Here is a 20127-nt window from a genome sequence, read left to right as displayed (position 1 = left end):
TGGTGAGATAAGCTGCACAATATAATTGACCTTTCAGTATATTGTTGCACACACACCATCTATTTAGCAAATGCCCTTGTTATCAACAGCAGCCTTTTAAACTCACCTGAGCTAACAGGTATGTGCGCTGGTTACTCTGCTGCGCTTAAAATTTCTTTTTTGGTTTGCTACAATGCCTTTTCTGAAACGTTGTCTCCTTCTGCTGGAACACTGACTTCTTTCATTTAATGCCTGCAGACTATAAAAGAGAACCCAACCCAAAAAGTTTGGTTGATTAGTCTGTGGCATTCTGTTAAACTGTTGCTTATGGCGGTCTCTGTGAGCTTCTCAGCGACATTCAGCCAGCCAGGTATCCTGCCTGCAGTAGATGGAATGTGGCAATGGAACGCTGGCTGCGCGTGTCATAATAGGCTCTGAGCCTTTATATACCTGTGCACAGCAGCAGCCACCTTCAGTCTGCTGCTGGACAGCCAGCAGCAGCAGCAGCAGGAGAGGTATGTAATCAGGAGCCCTCCTGCTAAGGGTAGACAGCTGCTCGTTCCACCCCCCCCCCCGCCTTAATTGGTTCTCCTCCCTTCCAACGGTGTTGAGGCGGGTGGGAACAGCAGGGGGTGAAGGTGCTGTGTTTAAAGAGGTGGAGTTATGCAGATCTAAAACGCGTGGATTGCAGCAGCAGCAAGCCGAAAAGTGCAGGCATGTAAGGGATCTAGAGGTTGACAACATGTCTTCTTAACGGGAGTCCAGGAGCTCATCTCCACAAATGGACTTTTCAGGATCCTTGGGTGGCTCCGTAGTTTGAAACCAATTCTGGTTATCGCTTCTCGGCCTTTTGGCTAAGATCAAGTGTAGTATCTGTTCTTATCAGTTTAATATCTGATACGTCCCCTATCTGGGGACCATATATTAAATGGATTTTTAGAACAGGGAGATGGAAAAAGAGCTTGCTCTGTCCACTCCACGCATTGACCTGGTATTGCAGTATCTCCAGGACCGGTGCACCCCTTCTTTAATGCAGTTTCTAAAATCAGAAAGAATTGAATTCAATGTTTTTTGTTCATTTTGCTTGTTTGTCGGATTTTGGGATGGACTCTTTGGCTTTGCTTTTCTTCTCCTCATTGGATTTTTCATGTTCAAAGTTGCAGAAGCCAGATTACAAGCTCATTTTGGTTCAACTTCAGCAACTGTGCATTGCATTGCCATGTAATGTGATGCAATGCTATCTTTCTAGCTCTCCCTTTTTACTTCCTTTTGGATAAACAGACATATTAGGCAAGCATTTTGGAGCTTTCACCTAAATAACTACAGGTGGTGAGATAAGCTGCACAATATAATTGACCTTTCAGTATATTGTTGCACACACACCATCTATTTAGCAAATGCCCTTGTTATCAACAGCAGCCTTTTAAACTCACCTGAGCTAACAGGTATGTGCGCTGGTTACTCTGCTGCGCTTAAAATTTCTTTTTTGGTTTGCTACAATGCCTTTTCTGAAACGTTGTCTCCTTCTGCTGGAACACTGACTTCTTTCATTTAATGCCTGCAGACTATAAAAGAGAACCCAACCCAAAAAGTTTGGTTGATTAGTCTGTGGCATTCTGTTAAACTGTTGCTTATGGCGGTCTCTGTGAGCTTCTCAGCGACATTCAGCCAGCCAGGTATCCTGCCTGCAGTAGATGGAATGTGGCAATGGAACGCTGGCTGCGCGTGTCATAATAGGCTCTGAGCCTTTATATACCTGTGCACAGCAGCAGCCACCTTCAGTCTGCTGCTGGACAGCCAGCAGCAGCAGCAGCAGGAGAGGTATGTAATCAGGAGCCCTCCTGCTAAGGGTAGACAGCTGCTCGTTCCACCCCACCCCCCGCCTTAATTCGTTCTGCTCCCTTCCAACGGTGTTGAGGCGGGTGGGAACAGCAGGGGGTGAAGGTGCTGTGTTTAAAGAGGTGGAGTTATGCAGATCTAAAACGCGTGGATTGCAGCAGCAGCAAGCCGAAAAGTGCAGGCATGTAAGGGATCTAGAGGTTGACAACATGTCTTCTTAACGGGAGTCCAGGAGCTCATCTCCACAAATGGACTTTTCAGGATCCTTGGGTGGCTCCGTAGTTTGAAACCAATTCTGGTTATCGCTTCTCGGCCTTTTGGCTAAGATCAAGTGTAGTATCTGTTCTTATCAGTTTAATATCTGATACATCCCCTATCTGGGGACCATATATTAAATGGATTTTTAGAACAGGGAGATGGAAAAAGAGCTTGCTCTGTCCACTCCACGCATTGACCTGGTATTGCAGTATCTCCAGGACCGGTGCACCCCTTCTTTAATGCAGTTTCTAAAATCAGAAAGAATTGAATTCAATGTTTTTTGTTCATTTTGCTTGTTTGTCGGATTTTGGGATGGACTCTTTGGCTTTGCTTTTCTTCTCCTCATTGGATTTTTCATGTTCAAAGTTGCAGAAGCCAGATTACAAGCTCATTTTGGTTCAACTTCAGCAACTGTGCATTGCATTGCCATGTAATGTGATGCAATGCTATCTTTCTAGCTCTCCCTTTTTACTTCCTTTTGGATAAACAGACATATTAGGCAAGCATTTTGGAGCTTTCACCTAAATAACTACAGGTGGTGAGATAAGCTGCACAATATAATTGACCTTTCAGTATATTGTTGCACACACACCATCTATTTAGCAAATGCCCTTGTTATCAACAGCAGCCTTTTAAACTCACCTGAGCTAACAGGTATGTGCGCTGGTTACTCTGCTGCGCTTAAAATTTCTTTTTTGGTTTGCTACAATGCCTTTTCTGAAACGTTGTCTCCTTCTGCTGGAACACTGACTTCTTTCATTTAATGCCTGCAGACTATAAAAGAGAACCCAACCCAAAAAGTTTGGTTGATTAGTCTGTGGCATTCTGTTAAACTGTTGCTTATGGCGGTCTCTGTGAGCTTCTCAGCGACATTCAGCCAGCCAGGTATCCTGCCTGCAGTAGATGGAATGTGGCAATGGAACGCTGGCTGCGCGTGTCATAATAGGCTCTGAGCCTTTATATACCTGTGCACAGCAGCAGCCACCTTCAGTCTGCTGCTGGACAGCCAGCAGCAGCAGCAGGAGAGGTATGTAATCAGGAGCCCTCCTGCTAAGGGTAGACAGCTGCTCGTTCCACCCCACCCCCCGCCTTAATTGGTTCTCCTCCCTTCCAACGGTGTTGAGGCGGGTGGGAACAGCAGGGGGTGAAGGTGCTGTGTTTAAAGAGGTGGAGTTATGCAGATCTAAAACGCGTGGATTGCAGCAGCAGCAAGCCGAAAAGTGCAGGCATGTAAGGGATCTAGAGGTTGACAACATGTCTTCTTAACGGGAGTCCAGGAGCTCATCTCCACAAATGGACTTTTCAGGATCCTTGGGTGGCTCCGTAGTTTGAAACCAATTCTGGTTATCGCTTCTCGGCCTTTTGGCTAAGATCAAGTGTAGTATCTATTCTTATCAGTTTAATATCTGATACGTCCCCTATCTGGGGACCATATATTAAATGGATTTTTAGAACAGGGAGATGGAAAAAGAGCTTGCTCTGTCCACTCCACGCATTGACCTGGTATTGCAGTATCTCCAGGACCGGTGCACCCCTTCTTTAATGCAGTTTCTAAAATCAGAAAGAATTGAATTCAATGTTTTTTGTTCATTTTGCTTGTTTGTCGGATTTTGGGATGGACTCTTTGGCTTTGCTTTTCTTCTCCTCATTGGATTTTTCATGTTCAAAGTTGCAGAAGCCAAATTACAAGCTCATTTTGGTTCAACTTCAGCAACTGTGCATTGCATTGCCATGTAATGTGATGCAATGCTATCTTTCTAGCTCTCCCTTTCTACTTCCTTTTGGATAAACAGACATATTAGGCAAGCATTTTGGAGCTTTCACCTAAATAACTACAGGTGGTGAGATAAGCTGCACAATATAATTGACCTTTCAGTATATTGTTGCACACACACCATCTATTTAGCAAATGCCCTTGTTATCAACAGCAGCCTTTTAAACTCACCTGAGCTAACAGGTATGTGCGCTGGTTACTCTGCTGCGCTTAAAATTTCTTTTTTGGTTTGCTACAATGCCTTTTCTGAAACGTTGTCTCCTTCTGCTGGAACACTGACTTCTTTCATTTAATGCCTGCAGACTACAAAAGAGAACCCAACCCAAAAAGTTTGGTTGATTAGTCTGTGGCATTCTGTTAAACTGTTGCTTATGGCGGTCTCTGTGAGCTTCTCAGCGACATTCAGCCAGCCAGGTATCCTGCCTGCAGTAGATGGAATGTGGCAATGGAACGCTGGCTGCGCGTGTCATAATAGGCTCTGAGCCTTTATATACCTGTGCACAGCAGCAGCCACCTTCAGTCTGCTGCTGGACAGCCAGCAGCAGCAGCAGCAGGAGAGGTATGAAATCAGGAGCCCTCCTGCTAAAGGTAGACAGCTGCTCGTTCCACCCCACCCCCCGCCTTAATTTGTTCTCCTCCCTTCCAACGGTGTTGAGGCGGGTGGGAACAGCAGGGGGTGAAGGTGCTGTGTTTAAAGAGGTGGAGTTATGCAGATCTAAAACGCGTGGATTGCAGCAGCAGCAAGCCGAAAAGTGCAGGCATGTAAGGGATCTAGAGGTTGACAACATGTCTTCTTAACGGGAGTCCAGGAGCTCATCTCCACAAATGGACTTTTCAGGATCCTTGGGTGGCTCCGTAGTTTGAAACCAATTCTGGTTATCGCTTCTCGGCCTTTTGGCTAAGATCAAGTGTAGTATCTGTTCTTATCAGTTTAATATCTGATACGTCCCCTATCTGGGGACCATATATTAAATGGATTTTTAGAACAGGGAGATGGAAAAAGAGCTTGCTCTGTCCACTCCACGCATTGACCTGGTATTGCAGTATCTCCAGGACCGGTGCACCCCTTCTTTAGTGCAGTCTCTAAAATCAGAAAGAATTGAATTCAATGTTTTTTGTTCATTTTGCTTGTTTGTCGGATTTTGGGATGGACTCTTTGGCTTTGCTTTTCTTCTCCTCATTGGATTTTTCATGTTCAAAGTTGCAGAAGCCAGATTACAAGCTCATTTTGGTTCAACTTCAGCAACTGTGCATTGCATTGCCATGTAATGTGATGCAATGCTATCTTTCTAGCTCTCCCTTTTTACTTCCTTTTGGATAAACAGACATATTAGGCAAGCATTTTGGAGCTTTCACCTAAATAACTACAGGTGGTGAGATAAGCTGCACAATATAATTGACCTTTCAGTATATTGTTGCACACACACCATCTATTTAGCAAATGCCCTTGTTATCAACAGCAGCCTTTTAAACTCACCTGAGCTAACAGGTATGTGCGCTGGTTACTCTGCTGCGCTTAAAATTTCTTTTTTGGTTTGCTACAATGCCTTTTCTGAAACGTTGTCTCCTTCTGCTGGAACACTGACTTCTTTCATTTAATGCCTGCAGACTACAAAAGAGAACCCAACCCAAAAAGTTTGGTTGATTAGTCTGTGGCATTCTGTTAAACTGTTGCTTATGGCGGTCTCTGTGAGCTTCTCAGCGACATTCAGCCAGCCAGGTATCCTGCCTGCAGTAGATGGAATGTGGCAATGGAACGCTGGCTGCGCGTGTCATAATAGGCTCTGAGCCTTTATATACCTGTGCACAGCAGCAGCCACCTTCAGTCTGCTGCTGGACAGCCAGCAGCAGCAGCAGCAGGAGAGGTATGTAATCAGGAGCCCTCCTGCTAAGGGTAGACAGCTGCTCGTTCCACCCCACCCCCCGCCTTAATTGGTTCTCCTCCCTTCCAACGGTGTTGAGGCGGGTGGGAACAGCAGGGGGTGAAGGTGCTGTGTTTAAAGAGGTGGAGTTATGCAGATCTAAAACGCGTGGATTGCAGCAGCAGCAAGCCGAAAAGTGCAGGCATGTAAGGGATCTAGAGGTTGACAACATGTCTTCTTAACGGGTGTCCAGGAGCTCATCTCCACAAATGGACTTTTCAGGATCCTTGGGTGGCTCCGTAGTTTGAAACCAATTCTGGTTATCGCTTCTCGGCCTTTTGGCTAAGATCAAGTGTAGTATCTGTTCTTATCAGTTTAATATCTGATACGTCCCCTATCTGGGGACCATATATTAAATGGATTTTTAGAACAGGGAGATGGAAAAAGAGCTTGCTCTGTCCACTCCACGCATTGACCTGGTATTGCAGTATCTCCAGGACCGGTGCACCCCTTCTTTAATGCAGTTTCTAAAATCAGAAAGAATTGAATTCAATGTTTGTTGTTCATTTTGCTTGTTTGTCGGATTTTGGGATGGACTCTTTGGCTTTGCTTTTCTTCTCCTCATTGGATTTTTCATGTTCAAAGTTGCAGAAGCCAGATTACAAGCTCATTTTGGTTCAACTTCAGCAACTGTGCATTGCATTGCCATGTAATGTGATGCAATGCTATCTTTCTAGCTCTCCCTTTTTACTTCCTTTTGGATAAACAGACATATTAGGCAAGCATTTTGGAGCTTTCACCTAAATAACTACAGGTGGTGAGATAAGCTGCACAATATAATTGACCTTTCAGTATATTGTTGCACACACACCATCTATTTAGCAAATGCCCTTGTTATCAACAGCAGCCTTTTAAACTCACCTGAGCTAACAGGTATGTGCGCTGGTTACTCTGCTGCGCTTAAAATTTCTTTTTTGGTTTGCTACAATGCCTTTTCTGAAACGTTGTCTCCTTCTGCTGGAACACTGACTTCTTTCATTTAATGCCTGCAGACTATAAAAGAGAACCCAACCCAAAAAGTTTGGTTGATTAGTCTGTGGCATTCTGTTAAACTGTTGCTTATGGCGGTCTCTGTGAGCTTCTCAGCGACATTCAGCCAGCCAGGTATCCTGCCTGCAGTAGATGGAATGTGGCAATGGAACGCTGGCTGCGCGTGTCATAATAGGCTCTGAGCCTTTATATACCTGTGCACAGCAGCAGCCACCTTCAGTCTGCTGCTGGACAGCCAGCAGCAGCAGCAGCAGGAGAGGTATGTAATCAGGAGCCCTCCTGCTAAGGGTAGACAGCTGCTCGTTCCACCCCACCCCCCGCCTTAATTGGTTCTCCTCCCTTCCAACGGTGTTGAGGCGGGTGGGAACAGCAGGGGGTGAAGGTGCTGTGTTTAAAGAGGTGGAGTTATGCAGATCTAAAACGCGTGGATTGCAGCAGCAGCAAGCCGAAAAGTGCAGGCATGTAAGGGATCTAGAGGTTGACAACATGTCTTCTTAACGGGAGTCCAGGAGCTCATCTCCACAAATGGACTTTTCAGGATCCTTGGGTGGCTCCGTAGTTTGAAACCAATTCTGGTTATCGCTTCTCGGCCTTTTGGCTAAGATCAGGTGCAGTGATCTACCAGTTGCTGCCTTGGCCTTGGCTAGGAGGTGCCCAGGGTACCCGGCTCCTTGGCCTGGGGGGATCGCTTTGTCTAACGGCAGGGCTTCACCCTCCTGCTGCTATTGGGGAGTCGGATTAGTCCCTGGGCAACGAGAGGCGATCATCGTGTCACCACACATAGCTGTGGGGGGCAGTTCTTTTGGAGGAAGAAGATGGAGTTGACGAGGAAGAGGAACTGTTTACGGTTCTATGTGAAGACGGAGTTGGAGGATTTTTCGTTGGAGGAGAATCAGATCTTGGATATTCTGTTCAAGTATGGGACGATCATTGAAGAGGACATTTTTTGTATGCAAGAAATCAAGTTTAAAAAGGTATTTGACGTAACACTGAAGTCTGAAGAAAAGTGTATTTGTCTTCTCAAGAATTGGGAAGGAAAAGAAATTGGAGTTAATGCTCTTTTTGCTGGAAGGCCGAAAAAGGTGGTTATCTGTATGGATGACCCCTTTGTAGAGATGGAGGAAGTGATGGAGTTTTTGAAGCCATGGAGTATTTTGGTAAAATTCCAGAAGGACTACTTAAATAAAGTGGGAGTCTGGAATGGGAAGAGAAGTTTCCTAGTTTGGGAAAATGGACAAAATGAACTAAGTTTAGGAAGGATTGATATAAATGGTAAATGTGGATTCAGTTATGTGGAAAATGGTAAAAGAAGAATTGATAATGGGAAACCTGGATTTTGTTATGAGGAAGGTGGGAAAAAAGAGGAGAAAGGGAAAAAGATATTTGAAGAATCGTTTGAAGATTGTAAAGAGAAAGAAGACAAAGATATACAAGTAGTTGAAAATAAGAAGGAGTTTGTGGGAGAGAAGCAGGAGTTCTCAGGAGTTGGGGACTCTATGTTTTGCAGACTGGAGAGAGTACCTAGAAGTAAAGACGTTAAGGAAAAAAGGAAGGTGGATGATAAGGGAAAAGAGAAAGTAATGCAGGATTGTGTTGATACCAGTGCTGAAGCTGAAGAAGATGAAAAGATTTTGCTGCAAGGTTTTGACTGGAAATTGTTGGACATGTCATGGAGGAAGAAGAAACGTGGAAGAAGAAAAATGTTGAGTTGATGTTTTTGTTGGAAGTTTTTTGTTGTTGATGTAAGGATATGTTATGTTATGTTTTATTTATTAATTATCATTAAATTTTCTTAAAAAAAACAAAAAGTTGAATTCGGATGATGAAGGCGTAGGCGACATTTTTTTGGTTATCCATGCAAATGGAATTTAATTTATGTCGCGTCTTCTGACGCATTCAATTAAAAAAAAAATCTGTTCTTATCAGTTTAATATCTGATACGTCCCCTATCTGGGGACCATATATTAAATGGATTTTTAGAACAGGGAGATGGAAAAAGAGCTTGCTCTGTCCACTCCACGCATTGACCTGGTATTGCAGTATCTCCAGGACCGGTGCACCCCTTCTTTAATGCAGTTTCTAAAATCAGAAAGAATTGAATTCAATGTTTTTTGTTCATTTTGCTTGTTTGTCGGATTTTGGGATGGACTCTTTGGCTTTGCTTTTCTTCTCCTCATTGGATTTTTCATGTTCAAAGTTGCAGAAGCCAGATTACAAGCTCATTTTGGTTCAACTTCAGCAACTGTGCATTGCATTGCCATGTAATGTGATGCAATGCTATCTTTCTAGCTCTCCCTTTTTACTTCCTTTTGGATAAACAGACATATTAGGCAAGCATTTTGGAGCTTTCACCTAAATAACTACAGGTGGTGAGATAAGCTGCACAATATAATTGACCTTTCAGTATATTGTTGCACACACACCATCTATTTAGCAAATGCCCTTGTTATCAACAGCAGCCTTTTAAACTCACCTGAGCTAACAGGTATGTGCGCTGGTTACTCTGCTGCGCTTAAAATTTCTTTTTTGGTTTGCTACAATGCCTTTTCTGAAACGTTGTCTCCTTCTGCTGGAACACTGACTTCTTTCATTTAATGCCTGCAGACTATAAAAGAGAACCCAACCCAAAAAGTTTGGTTGATTAGTCTGTGGCATTCTGTTAAACTGTTGCTTATGGCGGTCTCTGTGAGCTTCTCAGCGACATTCAGCCAGCCAGGTATCCTGCCTGCAGTAGATGGAATGTGGCAATGGAACGCTGGCTGCGCGTGTCATAATAGGCTCTGAGCCTTTATATACCTGTGCACAGCAGCAGCCACCTTCAGTCTGCTGCTGGACAGCCAGCAGCAGCAGCAGGAGAGGTATGTAATCAGGAGCCCTCCTGCTAAGGGTAGACAGCTGCTCGTTCCACCCCACCCCCCGCCTTAATTGGTTCTCCTCCCTTCCAACGGTGTTGAGGCGGGTGGGAACAGCAGGGGGTGAAGGTGCTGTGTTTAAAGAGGTGGAGTTATGCAGATCTAAAACGCGTGGATTGCAGCAGCAGCAAGCCGAAAAGTGCAGGCATGTAAGGGATCTAGAGGTTGACAACATGTCTTCTTAACGGGAGTCCAGGAGCTCATCTCCACAAATGGACTTTTCAGGATCCTTGGGTGGCTCCGTAGTTTGAAACCAATTCTGGTTATCGCTTCTCGGCCTTTTGGCTAAGATCAAGTGTAGTATCTGTTCTTATCAGTTTAATATCTGATACGTCCCCTATCTGGGGACCATATATTAAATGGATTTTTAGAACAGGGAGATGGAAAAAGAGCTTGCTCTGTCCACTCCACGCATTGACCTGGTATTGCAGTATCTCCAGGACCGGTGCACCCCTTCTTTAATGCAGTTTCTAAAATCAGAAAGAATTGAATTCAATGTTTTTTGTTCATTTTGCTTGTTTGTCGGATTTTGGGATGGACTCTTTGGCTTTGCTTTTCTTCTCCTCATTGGATTTTTCATGTTCAAAGTTGCAGAAGCCAGATTACAAGCTCATTTTGGTTCAACTTCAGCAACTGTGCATTGCATTGCCATGTAATGTGATGCAATGCTATCTTTCTAGCTCTCCCTTTTTACTTCCTTTTGGATAAACAGACATATTAGGCAAGCATTTTGGAGCTTTCACCTAAATAACTACAGGTGGTGAGATAAGCTGCACAATATAATTGACCTTTCAGTATATTGTTGCACACACACCATCTATTTAGCAAATGCCCTTGTTATCAACAGCAGCCTTTTAAACTCACCTGAGCTAACAGGTATGTGCGCTGGTTACTCTGCTGCGCTTAAAATTTCTTTTTTGGTTTGCTACAATGCCTTTTCTGAAACGTTGTCTCCTTCTGCTGGAACACTGACTTCTTTCATTTAATGCCTGCAGACTATAAAAGAGAACCCAACCCAAAAAGTTTGGTTGATTAGTCTGTGGCATTCTGTTAAACTGTTGCTTATGGCGGTCTCTGTGAGCTTCTCAGCGACATTCAGCCAGCCAGGTATCCTGCCTGCAGTAGATGGAATGTGGCAATGGAACGCTGGCTGCGCGTGTCATAATAGGCTCTGAGCCTTTATATACCTGTGCACAGCAGCAGCCACCTTCAGTCTGCTGCTGGACAGCCAGCAGCAGCAGCAGCAGGAGAGGTATGTAATCAGGAGCCCTCCTGCTAAGGGTAGACAGCTGCTCGTTCCACCCCACCCCCCCCCTTAATTGGTTCTCCTCCCTTCCAATGGTGTTGAGGCGGGTGGGAACAGCAGGGGGTGAAGGTGCTGTGTTTAAAGAGGTGGAGTTATGCAGATCTAAAACGCGTGGATTGCAGCAGCAGCAAGCCGAAAAGTGCAGGCATGTAAGGGATCTAGAGGTTGACAACATGTCTTCTTAACGGGAGTCCAGGAGCTCATCTCCACAAATGGACTTTTCAGGATCCTTGGGTGGCTCCGTAGTTTGAAACCAATTCTGGTTATCGCTTCTCGGCCTTTTGGCTAAGATCAAGTGTAGTATCTGTTCTTATCAGTTTAATATCTGATACGTCCCCTATCTGGGGACCATATATTAAATGGATTTTTAGAACAGGGAGAAGGAAAAAGAGCTTGCTCTGTCCACTCCACGCATTGACCTGGTATTGCAGTATCTCCAGGACCGGTGCACCCCTTCTTTAATGCAGTTTCTAAAATCAGAAAGAATTGAATTCAATGTTTTTTGTTCATTTTGCTTGTTTGTCGGATTTTGGGATGGACTCTTTGGCTTTGCTTTTCTTCTCCTCATTGGATTTTTCATGTTCAAAGTTGCAGAAGCCAGATTACAAGCTCATTTTGGTTCAACTTCAGCAACTGTGCATTGCATTGCCATGTAATGTGATGCAATGCTATCTTTCTTGCTCTCCCTTTTTACTTCCTTTTGGATAAACAGACATATTAGGCAAGCATTTTGGAGCTTTCACCTAAATAACTACAGGTGGTGAGATAAGCTGCACAATATAATTGACCTTTCAGTATATTGTTGCACACACACCATCTATTTAGCAAATGCCCTTGTTATCAACAGCAGCCTTTTAAACTCACCTGAGCTAACAGGTATGTGCGCTGGTTACTCTGCTGCGCTTAAAATTTCTTTTTTGGTTTGCTACAATGCCTTTTCTGAAACGTTGTCTCCTTCTGCTGGAACACTGACTTCTTTCATTTAATGCCTGCAGACTATAAAAGAGAACCCAACCCAAAAAGTTTGGTTGATTAGTTTGTGGCATTCTGTTAAACTGTTGCTTATGGCGGTCTCTGTGAGCTTCTCAGCGACATTCAGCCAGCCAGGTATCCTGCCTGCAGTAGATGGAATGTGGCAATGGAACGCTGGCTGCGCGTGTCATAATAGGCTCTGAGCCTTTATATACCTGTGCACAGCAGCAGCCACCTTCAGTCTGCTGCTGGACAGCCAGCAGCAGCAGCAGGAGAGGTATGTAATCAGGAGCCCTCCTGCTAAGGGTAGACAGCTGCTCGTTCCACCCCACCCCCCGCCTTAATTGGTTCTCCTCCCTTCCAACGGTGTTGAGGCGGGTGGGAACAGCAGGGGGTGAAGGTGCTGTGTTTAAAGAGGTGGAGTTATGCAGATCTAAAACGCGTGGATTGCAGCAGCAGCAAGCCGAAAAGTGCAGGCATGTAAGGGATCTAGAGGTTGACAACATGTCTTCTTAATGGGAGTCCAGGAGCTCATCTCCACAAATGGACTTTTCAGGATCCTTGGGTGGCTCCGTAGTTTGAAACCAATTCTGGTTATCGCTTCTCGGCCTTTTGGCTAAGACCAAGTGTCTTGTCTTGGGTCCTTGAGTATTTTCCCTTGGCCTTCCGGCATCGCCATCTTGATGGCTTAAGCCGGTTGCTGCTTTAGGGGGAGAACGAGGAGGAACGAGAGAGTGATCATAATGGGCATGAAGATACGCTATGCTGGGACCGATGACAATCGGGTTCGCAATGCATTCCGCATTGAAGTTGATGCTGCTGTCAGAGAGCGTTTCAATCTGTCGTATATGGTGCACGAGGTGATCTTCAAAATCCTGGAAGTGACAAGAGAAAACATCGTCTGCCTGCAGGAATCCCGGAAAGAAGGACGGTATGTCTTGGTGCTGCAATCTATGGCGGCTTGCCGGAACCTGTATAAGAAGTTGAGGGAGCAGGAGAAGAATCCAACCTTGCATGGTTTGACTTTTACAGTCTTGTACTCCAAAGGTGATGTTCCCCTAGTCATATTTATGTATAATCCCTTTGTGCACGAACATGACATTGCGACTTTTCTTAAGAGGCATTGTGACTTTGTGAGCAACAGTCACAAAATCATGAACGAGGAGAACTTATGGACTGGCAAATACAGATATTTTGTCAGATTTGGGGAAAGTTCTTCGGAGCCTGGAGGTGTTCATTACCCTCCCCTAAGTTTCTCTATCGGGAGAGATAGGGGTATTCTCTTCTTTCCTGAGGCCCCAGTTTTTTGCAGGAAATGTAAGAAGTACGGACACTTACAAGAGGTTTGTACTGCTGTGCCTGTTTGCTCCAAGTGCAACCAAAGTGGGCATGTTGCTAAGGACTGTACCAATCCAATTGTTTGCAATGCTTGTGGTATGGAGGGGCATGCCTTTAAGGATTGTACTCGTCGTGCGAACGAGGGCAAGGCAAGGGCATACTCTGAGGTGGTCTCGAACTCTCCGAGGCCTAAGAGTGTGGCACCTGAGGCCGCAGTTTCTTCCAGGGTGAAGGTAGTGGAACAGCGTGTGGAGACTGCTCCAGTGAGGGCGTCTGCTGACCTACTGGTGGAGCCCGGGAGAGTGGAAGAGGTTCTGGCAGCTGAGATGGACATTTCTTCCTATCAGGGGGGTTTCATTGACTCCTTTTGTGAAGAACGTGAGGGAGCCTTGGAAATCCCAGGGGACCCGGCTCTCAGTTGGAGCAGTGAAAGTATGGATGAAGAGGGAGCTGGAGGTCAAGGAGACTTCACTGAGACTGGGGTGAGGTCTTCTGAGGAACCGGACCGCGCTAAGAATAAAAGGGCCCGGTTGTCTGAACCATCAAGTAGCCAATGCGTGGCAAGTCCGGTGAGTGAGCGGGATTACCCAGTGGTTTCTCTTTCTCCTGCGTCAACGGCTTACCTGGAGGAGAATTTGGAGTCCACTATCTTTCAGCTAAGTGGGAGTTCGCCGGATGACAAAGGATAAGGAAGGCATGTTTTTTTGCTGAGACTGGTGTTTCTGGTTTTTGAGCCAAAGAATGGTCTCTAAACCAAATTGGGACATTGCGTCCCTTAATGTAAGACTTTTAAAGTCTAGAGTTAGAAGATCTGTGATTCTGGACTTCTTACATAACCATTCTTTTGATATTATGTGTCTACAGGAGTGTGGTATAGAAGAACCCCTGGAAGACGCTGATTGGCCATATGGCCAGCATATCTGGTCTGGCTCTAGTGGGAATAAAAATGATGGAGTTGGGATAGTATTAAATAATAGAAATTTTGTTTTTGAATATTATAAGGTAATAGAGGTGGGTCGTTGCATCTCTGCAGTTGTGTGTGGGAGGGGGTGGAAAGTTAAAATTATAAATATTTATGGTCCTACAAAAAAAGAAGACAGGTTAAGTTTATTAGATAAATTATGTTTAGAATTACCTGGTAGGATCCCTGTGATAGTAACAGGTGATTTTAACTGTGTAACTGAGGGGAAAGTTGATGCCTCAGGAAAAAAATTGGCAAACATTATTTCTGATTTTTTCTTTTTTGATGCTGCTGAGGTTTATTTGGGGAAGCCACCACCACCAACCTATAAAGCTGACAGGGGTGGGATAACATCTAGGATTGATAGGATGTTTTTTTCTAAAAATATAATATGTGATGGTTTTTCTCAATTTTCAGTTCCTTTTTCGGACCATGTGTGCCTGAAAGGTGAGTTTAGAGGGGATTTAAGGCGGGTGCATGGGAGAGGTGTGTGGAAATTGAATGTGAGTTTGCTTGAGGATGAGAGAATTGTGAATGATTTTAAGAAAAAATATAGTTGGTGTAAATCTCAAAAGAGTAAGTTTGAAAGTGTGTTGGTGTGGTGGGATTGGATGAAGTATGAAGTGCAAAAGTTTTTTCGTCGATGGGGCTATAAAAAGGCTGCCATGGTTAGGAGTCAATATAAAGATTTAATGATGAGGGTGGAATGGCTGGAGAAAATGAGGATGTGTGGTGTGGATGTGGATGATTTGTTAAGAAGTGCAAGAGAGGATTTGAAGAGGACTTTGGAGAGGAAGGGAAGGGAAATAATTTTTAGGTCAAAGGTGGTCCATCTTGATAAAGATGAAAAGTGTTCAAGATATTTCTTTAAAAAAATAAATGGTAAGAAGGAGGGTATGGAGGAGATTTTTGATGTGGATGGTGTTTGTGTGAGTGGGGAGGATGTAATGAAGGAAGTGGTCACGTTTTATGCTGAGTTGTTTGGCAGGAAGTGGGTGGATGAGAGTTTGAAAGAAGAAGTGCTTAAGACTTTGGATTGTAAGGTGGATAAGGATGGATGTTCTGGTCTATGTGAGGCAGTGATTGAGGAGGAAGTTAAGAAAGCGGTGTTTGGTGCAAGGAAAAATGTGACGCCTGGGAAGGATGGTTTGCCTGTGGAGCTATATGTTATGATGTGGGAAGTGATGGGTATGGATTTAGTGGAAGTGTGTCAGTTTATGTGGGAGAATGGGATGCTTGCGGGTTCAATGAAGGAGGGAGTGGTGGTCTTAATCCATAAGAAAGGGGATAAAAGGTGTTTGAGTAATTGGAGGCCAATTACGCTTCTGAACGCCGATTACAAGGTATTCAGTAAAATTTTGGCGTGTCGGATGCGTGTGGTTGTAGCTGATGTGATTGGTAAAGATCAAGTGTGTGCAGTGCCTGGTAGATGTATGACGGATAATCTGTGTCTTTTAAGAGATGTGTTGTGGGATTGTAAAGTAAGAAAGCAGAAGTGTATGGTGATGGCTGTTGACTTTGAAAAGGCGTTTGATCGCGTGTCTCATGTGTTTCTATTTGAGGTTTTGCGTAGAATGGGTTTTCCGGAGAAATTTGTGCATGCCGTGAGAGGATTGTATGGGGAGGTGGTGAGTGAATTTCTGGTGAATGGGTTTTTGAGTGAGAAAGTGTGTATTAGGTCTGGTGTGAGGCAAGGTTGTCCCATGTCACCGGTATTATTTGTGTGTGTGATTGAGCCACTGCTGTGTATGATTCGGAAAGAGAAAGTGATGCGTGGTTTGTTAGTGCCAGGGAGTGGTGGAATGACTGTGAAAGTCTTAGGATATATGGATGATGTAGTAGTGGTGAGTGAGAGTGTGGCCTCTATGGAGAGAGTAAAATTGTTGTTGAATTTTTTTTGTGGCGCGTCAGCGTTTCGTGTGAATTGGAACAAATGCATGTTTAAATGTTTTGGTGACAATAGGATTAAGATGGATGGTGTGGCTGGTGTGGATGGTGCAATTAAAGTGTTGGGAGTTTTTTTTAATGATGATTTGAAAGGTTATGAGAGTTGGGATGAATGTGGTGAGCGGATTGTGCGGAAGATGAATTTTTGGAAGTTACGTTCTTTGTCTTTGGTAGGGAAGGTTCTTATTATTAAGGCTGTTATTCTCCCTATTTTGCTTTATGTTTCTTGTATTTTTCCAGTGCCCTATAGGAAAATTAAAAAAGTGGAGAAACTAATTTTTGTGTTTTTTTGGGGCAGTAGGATGGAAAGACTTAAGAGAGAGATTTTGTTTAAGCAATATTTGTATGGGGGACTGAAGTTTCCGAATATTGAAGTGTTTCTAACATTGCATTTTATTAAGACTACGGTCATTTTGATTGGGAAGAATAATAAAGGGGCATTTATGTGTAAGTATTTGGCTGGATGGATGCTGTATGGTCTGAATTGGGTGAAGCGTGATAAGAATGTGCCTGTTGCTTTTAAGTGTCCTGAGTGGTATGGTTTGATTGAGAAGTTTGTGAGGAAGAATGATTTGTTAGCAGTTGCAATGAAAGACTTTATGTTGGTTAAGAAGGTGATGGGGAAGATGTGTGTGAATGAGTGTGAGAGTAATGTGGTGGGATTGCGTTCTATGGAAGTTGCGCGGGTATGGGAGAAGTTAAGCATTCAAGGTGTGTCGAATAGACAGCGAGATATAGTATGGATGGGCCTTCATAATATTTTGCCAGTGAGGGATTTTCAGAAGAAAAGAGATCTCATAAGATCTGCAGTATGTCCAAGGGATGGTTGTGGAGCGAATGAGACGGTGAGGCACCTTATGTGGGATTGTAATTTTGCGTATGATGTGTGGAAAGGTGTGGGTGGACTGTGTAAAGGGGTTGCTGGTGTGAAGTTTATTGATTGGAGAGTGGCTATGTTTGGTTTTGGTGCTAGTCGTCGTGGCCTAGAAAGGATGATGTGGTTTATTATGGTGTGTGTGCAGGAGAGCTTGTGGGATGTGAGAAATTTGTGTGTGTTTAAAAGAGTAAATTTAACAGTAAATGATTGTATTAGGTTGATCTTAGCAAGACTATATGTAATCTATTTGTGGGATACAAGAGAAGGTGGTGGTGGTGGAACAGATTCTGAAGGTGTGTGGAAATACCTTAAGTGGCAGGATATGGTTAAATACCGTTGATATTTTTTCTGGAAATGTCTCTGGCATAGGATTACTTGTTTGTATTTTTGTTGAATAATACTTTAATAAAGAAACCGCAATGATGTTTATGAAGTGGCAGTATAACTTATGACGAAGTCTGGTTAACTGTTTGCTTATATCTAAACCTGAGTGGTTTTAAAAAAAAAAAAAAAAAAATCTGTTCTTATCAGTTTAATATCTGATACGTCCCCTATCTGGGGACCATATATTAAATGGATTTTTAGAACAGGGAGATGGAAAAAGAGCTTGCTCTGTCCACTCCACGCATTGACCTGGTATTGCAGTATCTCCAGGACCGGTGCACCCCTTCTTTAATGCAGTTTCTAAAATCAGAAAGAATTGAATTCAATGTTTTTTGTTCATTTTGCTTGTTTGTCGGATTTTGGGATGGACTCTTTGGCTTTGCTTTTCTTCTCCTCATTGGATTTTTCATGTTCAAAGTTGCAGAAGCCAGATTACAAGCTCATTTTGGTTCAACTTCAGCAACTGTGCATTGCATTGCCATGTAATGTGATGCAATGCTATCTTTCTAGCTCTCCCTTTTTACTTCCTTTTGGATAAACAGACATATTAGGCAAGCATTTTGGAGCTTTCACCTAAATAACTACAGGTGGTGAGATAAGCTGCACAATATAATTGACCTTTCAGTATATTGTTGCACACACACCATCTATTTAGCAAATGCCCTTGTTATCAACAGCAGCCTTTTAAACTCACCTGAGCTAACAGGTATGTGCGCTGGTTACTCTGCTGCGCTTAAAATTTCTTTTTTGGTTTGCTACAATGCCTTTTCTGAAACGTTGTCTCCTTCTGCTGGAACACTGACTTCTTTCATTTAATGCCTGCAGACTATAAAAGAGAACCCAACCCAAAAAGTTTGGTTGATTAGTCTGTGGCATTCTGTTAAACTGTTGCTTATGGCGGTCTCTGTGAGCTTCTCAGCGACATTCAGCCAGCCAGGTATCCTGCCTGCAGTAGATGGAATGTGGCAATGGAACGCTGGCTGCGCGTGTCATAATAGGCTCTGAGCCTTTATATACCTGTGCACAGCAGCAGCCACCTTCAGTCTGCTGCTGGACAGCCAGCAGCAGCAGCAGCAGGAGAGGTATGTAATCAGGAGCCCTCCTGCTAAGGGTAGACAGCTGCTCGTTCCACCCCACCCCCCGCCTTAATTGGTTCTCCTCCCTTCCAACGGTGTTGAGGTGGGTGGGAACAGCAGGGGGTGAAGGTGCTGTGTTTAAAGAGGTGGAGTTATGCAGATCTAAAACGCGTGGATTGCAGAAGCAGCAAGCCGAAAAGTGCAGGCATGTAAGGGATCTAGAGGTTGACAACATGTCTTCTTAACGGGAGTCCAGGAGCTCATCTCCACAAATGGACTTTTCAGGATCCTTGGGTGGCTCCGTAGTTTGAAACCAATTCTGGTTATCGCTTCTCGGCCTTTTGGCTAAGATCAAGTGTAGTATCTGTTCTTATCAGTTTAATATCTGATACGTCCCCTATCTGGGGACCATATATTAAATGGATTTTTAGAACAGGGAGATGGAAAAAGAGCTTGCTCTGTCCACTCCACGCATTGACCTGGTATTGCAGTATCTCCAGGACCGGTGCACCCCTTCTTTAATGCAGTTTCTAAAATCAGAAAGAATTGAATTCAATGTTTTTTGTTCATTTTGCTTGTTTGTCGGATTTTGGGATGGACTCTTTGGCTTTGCTTTTCTTCTCCTCATTGGATTTTTCATGTTCAAAGTTGCAGAAGCCAGATTACAAGCTCATTTTGGTTCAACTTCAGCAACTGTGCATTGCATTGCCATGTAATGTGATGCAATGCTATCTTTCTAGCTCTCCCTTTTTACTTCCTTTTGGATAAACAGACATATTAGGCAAGCATTTTGGAGCTTTCACCTAAATAACTACAGGTGGTGAGATAAGCTGCACAATATAATTGACCTTTCAGTATATTGTTGCACACACACCATCTATTTAGCAAATGCCCTTGTTATCAACAGCAGCCTTTTAAACTCACCTGAGCTAACAGGTATGTGCGCTGGTTACTCTGCTGCGCTTAAAATTTCTTTTTTGGTTTGCTACAATGCCTTTTCTGAAACGTTGTCTCCTTCTGCTGGAACACTGACTTCTTTCATTTAATGCCTGCAGACTATAAAAGAGAACCCAACCCAAAAAGTTTGGTTGATTAGTCTGTGGCATTCTGTTAAACTGTTGCTTATGGCGGTCTCTGTGAGCTTCTCAGCGACATTCAGCCAGCCAGGTATCCTGCCTGCAGTAGATGGAATGTGGCAATGGAACGCTGGCTGCGCGTGTCATAATAGGCTCTGAGCCTTTATATACCTGTGCACAGCAGCAGCCACCTTCAGTCTGCTGCTGGACAGCCAGCAGCAGCAGCAGCAGGAGAGGTATGTAATCAGGAGCCCTCCTGCTAAGGGTAGACAGCTGCTCGTTCCACCCCACCCCCCGCCTTAATTGGTTCTCCTCCCTTCCAACGGTGTTGAGGCGGGTGGGAACAGCAGGGGGTGAAGGTGCTGTGTTTAAAGAGGTGGAGTTATGCAGATCTAAAACGCGTGGATTGCAGCAGCAGCAAGCCGAAAAGTGCAGGCATGTAAGGGATCTAGAGGTTGACAACATGTCTTCTTAACGGGAGTCCAGGAGCTCATCTCCACAAATGGACTTTTCAGG

General features: G+C 44.1%; 9 non-coding genes and 1 pseudogene across 9 annotated transcripts; all 10 read left to right on the top strand.

The window, feature by feature from the left end:
• Positions 1-813: 813 nt before the first annotated feature.
• Positions 814-1004, top strand: LOC141275259 (U2 spliceosomal RNA). The gene has a single exon (XR_012323508.1). It is a non-coding gene; the product is annotated as a U2 spliceosomal RNA (small nuclear RNA).
• A 1115-nt stretch (positions 1005-2119) lies between these two features.
• LOC141149689 (U2 spliceosomal RNA) lies at positions 2120-2310 on the top strand. The gene has a single exon (XR_012245979.1). It is a non-coding gene; the product is annotated as a U2 spliceosomal RNA (small nuclear RNA).
• Positions 2311-3422: 1112 nt separating this feature from the next.
• Positions 3423-3613, top strand: LOC141149932 (U2 spliceosomal RNA). The gene has a single exon (XR_012246210.1). It is a non-coding gene; the product is annotated as a U2 spliceosomal RNA (small nuclear RNA).
• A 1115-nt stretch (positions 3614-4728) lies between these two features.
• LOC141275258 (U2 spliceosomal RNA) lies at positions 4729-4919 on the top strand. The gene has a single exon (XR_012323507.1). It is a non-coding gene; the product is annotated as a U2 spliceosomal RNA (small nuclear RNA).
• A 1115-nt stretch (positions 4920-6034) lies between these two features.
• LOC141275257 (U2 spliceosomal RNA) lies at positions 6035-6225 on the top strand. The gene has a single exon (XR_012323506.1). It is a non-coding gene; the product is annotated as a U2 spliceosomal RNA (small nuclear RNA).
• Positions 6226-8633: 2408 nt separating this feature from the next.
• LOC141150335 (U2 spliceosomal RNA) lies at positions 8634-8827 on the top strand. Its single transcript, XR_012246575.1, has one exon. It is a non-coding gene; the product is annotated as a U2 spliceosomal RNA (small nuclear RNA).
• Positions 8828-9939: 1112 nt separating this feature from the next.
• Positions 9940-10130, top strand: LOC141275256 (U2 spliceosomal RNA). Its single transcript, XR_012323505.1, has one exon. It is a non-coding gene; the product is annotated as a U2 spliceosomal RNA (small nuclear RNA).
• Positions 10131-11245: 1115 nt separating this feature from the next.
• LOC141149524 (U2 spliceosomal RNA) lies at positions 11246-11436 on the top strand. The gene has a single exon (XR_012245816.1). It is a non-coding gene; the product is annotated as a U2 spliceosomal RNA (small nuclear RNA).
• A 6101-nt stretch (positions 11437-17537) lies between these two features.
• LOC141150552 (U2 spliceosomal RNA) lies at positions 17538-17745 on the top strand (annotated as a pseudogene).
• A 1115-nt stretch (positions 17746-18860) lies between these two features.
• On the top strand, positions 18861-19051 carry LOC141275255 (U2 spliceosomal RNA). Its single transcript, XR_012323504.1, has one exon. It is a non-coding gene; the product is annotated as a U2 spliceosomal RNA (small nuclear RNA).
• The last annotated feature ends 1076 nt before the right edge of the window (positions 19052-20127 follow it).

Source organism: Phyllobates terribilis, unplaced genomic scaffold, assembly GCF_046119375.1.
Source record: "Phyllobates terribilis strain yellow unplaced genomic scaffold, ASM4611937v1 Scaffold_5__5_contigs__length_657084704, whole genome shotgun sequence".
NCBI classification, from domain to species: domain Eukaryota; kingdom Metazoa; phylum Chordata; class Amphibia; order Anura; family Dendrobatidae; genus Phyllobates; species Phyllobates terribilis.
The sequence above is the reverse complement of the archived record's forward strand: the minus strand, read 5'-3'. Positions and strand labels throughout refer to the sequence as shown.